Raw genomic sequence first — 4697 nt, 5'->3', positions numbered from 1 at the left:
GGCACGTCTTACATGGCAGCAGACAAGAGAGAAAATGAAAGCCAAGCAAAAGAGGTTTCCCCTGTGTAAACTATCAGATCTCATGAGACTAATTCACTACCATGAGAACAGTATGGGGGTACAACCCCCAGGATTCAATTATCTTCCAGTGGGTCCCTTCCACAACACATGAGAATTATAAGAACTACAATTCAAGATGAGATTTGGGTGGGGACACAGCCAAACGATATCTTTAAATGCTTTTTTTTTTTTTTTTTTTTTTTTTTCTGTCTACAGCACCTGGTATTCCCAGGTGGTCTCCCATCCAAGTACTAACCAGGACCAACTCTGCTTAGCTTCCGAGATCAGATGAGATTGAGCGCATTCAGGGTGGTATGGCCTTAGAACAAACCATATCAGTAAGTTATACAATGTGGTCTAACGCAGGGTATTAGTTGTTGCAAACAAAGCTAAATATTGTCAGTAGCAGACCAGAAATGGATAAAGATCAGAAATTTATGTTAAGCCAGAACTTTACCCAACAGTGAGACAGTGCTTTGTGACTGATGGAGGAAACCTAAACCCTTCAGATGCTTTCCAGATTTCTAATATTTAAAAATCTTTCCAGTATTTAAAAAATATATTCTTGTTTTTAGAAATAACAAACACAAAAGGAATTGAGAACTGTTGCATTCACTGTACTTGATGTTGAGTTCCTTGAGGGTGTGCATCAGTGTTTGAATGGGATAAAAAAGAGTAATAAATGAGAATCAGGGCTAATAGATCTAAAACCATAATTAGTCGATCTGGTGTGGTGGCTCACTACTGTAATCCCAGCCCTTTGGGAGGCCGAGGCGGGTGGATAACCTGAGATCGGGAGTTTAAGACCAGCCTGACCAATATGAATACACCCTGTCTCTACTAAAAATACAAAATTAGCCAGATGTGGCGGCTCATATCTGTAGTACCAGCTACTCGGGAGGCTGAGGCAGGAAAATCACTCGAACCCAGGAGGCAGAGGTTGTGGTGAGCTGAGATTGCACTATTGCACTCCAGCCTGGGAAACAAGAGTGAAACTCTAACTCAAAACAAAAACAAAAAAACCATGTATCATCAAATAATTTTTTGTTAAGTCTGGTACTTTTCTACTGTGAAGTAAAAAGATTTTGGTACAATCGGTGGCCAACAATTTCAGGAAACTTAAGAAAATAGGTTCAGTTCATTTTGTGGTTAAGATGTTGGGCTTTGAAATAAAATGGATCTGTTTTCAAATCCCAACTTGGCTATTTACTACCTGTGTGATTTGATTGTTTAATATTTCCAAGCCTCAGTTTTCTTATCTTTAAATGAGGCTAATAGAATATATGAGTTGAAATGATTTTGGCTATAAATAACAGATGTTCTGATAATAAAATAATTGATTATTGTACATAGTGAGAAGTTCAAAGCACAGTGGATTCCAGGATTGTGAGAGATTCAATGACACAATGATGTGATGTTCTTTCCATATTTTAGTGTTATTATCTTCAGGGTCAACTTCTTTCAGAGGGAAACTCTTATTTTCAGAGGCCCACATATTCCAGTGTCTCTTAAGAGTGAAGGAAATTTTATTTTAAGACCACTGGTATGGCTGGGTGTGTTGACTTACATCAGTTATCCCAGCACTTTAGGAGGCCGATGTGGGAGGATCATTGGAAGCTAGATGTTTGAGACCAGCCTGGGAAACATAGTGAGACCCTGTCTCACAAACAAAAATAAGATTATCTGCATGTGATGGTGCATGCCTATAGTCCTATCTACTCGGGGGGCTGAGGAGGGAGGATCACTTGGGCCCAGGAGTTTGAGGCTGCAGTGAGCTAGGACTGGTGACAGAGCAAGACTCTGTTTCTAAAATAAACAAAACAAAACAAAACAAAAGGCTACTGGGTTAGCAGCTTATTCCCAAAGTAATGACACTAGTAATGATTAGTAATGAGGATAGAATTATCACGATTGTTGCAGAGCAATCATCTCAAGAGAAATAAATGCTGGAGAGTCACCATAGCTACTACAGAATCAACTTAAATTTTTTTTTTTTTTTTTTTTGTATTTTTTGGGGAAACTGCTTATGCAACTCTGAGCTCATTGTCCCGCATATAGTAAGAACATGGTGGCTTTTCTTATCAACCAGTTACTAATTTTGACCTAAAAAGTCTACTTTGGATTTTATTTTTTATTTGTAACATTTCTTGCACCTACTTTCTTTATTTAACAATCATTTTGTGCCTAATTCCTTTTCTCGCCTCTGGCCAACATTTGGGAGATGTGTGCCTTGTATAAGAGTAAACTTGACAGTGAGTGTCTAAACACGTTGATGCTTCTTAGCCTGCCTGGTTTACAGGTATTGTATTGCGGGAATGTTCCTTTGGCCTGAGAAGTATGAACTTTGTTGTGCATATGGTCTTGAGGAAGGGAAAAGTCAGTTCCTTACAAGTCACACCCTGGGTTAGGTGCGTTCATGGAGGATTTGGCTGAGGGAAATCTGGCTGCCCTTGTCTGTCATACTCCACAGCTGGACAACCTTGTGCTGACCACCATATCTTGTGGGTCTTTGTTGTCTTTTTGGTAAAATAAAGAGGATCTGGGGATCACAGAGCTAACGGCTGTGGAAAGGCTTCCTAAATGTTTTTACTCATACTCGTTATTTTTGCTCCACTGAGCCGCTTTTTTGGTTTTTGTTTTTTTAAATAACATATAATAGTCAGATAGGCATAGCCTACTTAAGGGGAAGGTGCAAAACAAGCAATGCAATGACTTGGTCTGGGAGCAACTTTCTATGTTTAAAGAAAAAAGAAAGCATGTTTCTTCTGCTCTCCTTCTGCAGATACTTCCCCTCCCTTGAAGTTTTTAATAACCACAGTGGAGTCTCCCAGTGTTCAGAAAAATGTTTCCAGCTGAACAGGAGCAAGGTGGGTTGGTTGGTTTGGTTTGTGCACTTGTGTTAAGACTTTCCCATCTCATCAAGGATAAGTGAAGCTATTTGCTTTTCTGAGGATGTAAACATCTACAGTCAGTAAACCAACAAAATGCAATAATATTCAAGGAAGAATATTATTTCTTGTTATAAAATTTATTTTTTAATTTTAAAAATTGATATATACAAATTGTACATATTCATGGGATACATAGTGATGTTTAAGTACATGAAATATATAGCGATCAGACCAGGCCAATTACAATATGCATCTTCTGAAACATTTATCTTTTTTTGTGTTGGGAGCATTAAATATCTTCATTCTAGCTATTTGAAACTATAAAATATGTTATTATTAGCCATAGTTACCTACAATGCTGTAGAACACTTGAACTTATTACTCCTATCTAGCCACAGTTTTGTATCTTTTAACAAATCTTTCCCTATCCTTCCTTTTTCCCTACCATTCCCACTTGATGGTAATCTCTGTTCTACTTTGTATTTCTATGATATCAACTTTTTCAGCTTCCACATATGAATGAGAACATGTGGCATTTAATTTTTTGTTCCTGGCTTATTTGACATAAAAAGATGTTCTCTGAATAAAAGCTATCTATGACAAACCCACAACCCATATCATACTGAATGGGCAAAAACTGGAAGCATTCCCTTTGAAATCTGGCAGTAGATAAGGATGCCCTCTCTCACCACTCCTATTCAATATAGTATTGGAAGTTCTAGCCAGAGCAATCAGGCAAGAAAAAGAAAAAAAAAATGTATTCAATTAGGAAAGGAGGAAGTCAAATTGTCTCTATTTGCAGATGACATGATTGTATATTTAGAAGACCCCATCGTCTCAGCCCAAAATCTCCTGAAACTGATAAGCAAGTTCAGCAAAGTCTAAGGATACAAAATCAATGGACAGAAATCATAAGCATTCGTATACACAAATAATAGACTAACAGAGAGCCAAATCATGAGCGAACCCCCATTCACAATTGCTGCAAGGAGAATAAAATACCTAGGAACACAACTAACAAAGGATGTAAAGGATATCTTCAAGGAGAACTACAAACCACTGCTCAAGGAAATAAGAGAGGACACAAACAGATGGAAAAACATTCCATGCTCATGGTTAGGAAGAATCAATATAGTGAAAATGGCCATACTGCCCCAAGTAATTTATAGATTCAACACCATCCCCATCAAATTACCAATCACGTTTTTCACAGAACTGGAAAAAACCACCTTAAATTTCATATAGAATCAAAAGAGAGCCCACGTAGCCAAGAAAATCCTAAGCAAAAAGAACAAAGCTGGAGGCATCACATTACCTGACTTCAAACTATACTACGAGGCTACAATAATCAAAACAGCATGGTACTGTTACCAAAACAGAGATATAGACCAATGGAACAGAATAGAGGCCTCAGAGGCAATGCCACATATCTACAACCATCTGATCTTTGATAAACCAGACAAAAGCAAGCAATGGGGAAAGGATTCCCTGTTTAATAAATAGTGTTGGGAAAACTGGCTAGCCATGTGCAGGAAGCAGAAAGTGGACCCCTTTCAGACACCTTACACCAAAATTAACTCCAGATGGATTAAATACTTAAGCATAAGACCTAGCACCATAAAAACCCTAGAAGAAAACTTAGGCAAAACCATTCAGGACATAGGCATAAGCAAGGACTTCATGACTAAAACACCAAAAGCACTGGTAACAAAAACCAAAATAGATAAATGGGATCTACTTAAACTC

General features: G+C 37.9%; 1 pseudogene; it reads right to left on the bottom strand.

The window, feature by feature from the left end:
* Positions 1-267: 267 nt before the first annotated feature.
* LOC120366513 (5S ribosomal RNA) lies at positions 268-386 on the bottom strand (annotated as a pseudogene).
* Between the last annotated feature and the right edge of the window lie 4311 nt (positions 387-4697).

Source organism: Saimiri boliviensis, chromosome 2 (genome assembly GCF_048565385.1).
Source record: "Saimiri boliviensis isolate mSaiBol1 chromosome 2, mSaiBol1.pri, whole genome shotgun sequence".
Classification (NCBI taxonomy): Eukaryota; Metazoa; Chordata; class Mammalia; order Primates; family Cebidae; genus Saimiri; species Saimiri boliviensis.
Note: the sequence above shows the minus strand (reverse complement) of the source record. Positions and strands in the feature narration are given on the sequence as shown.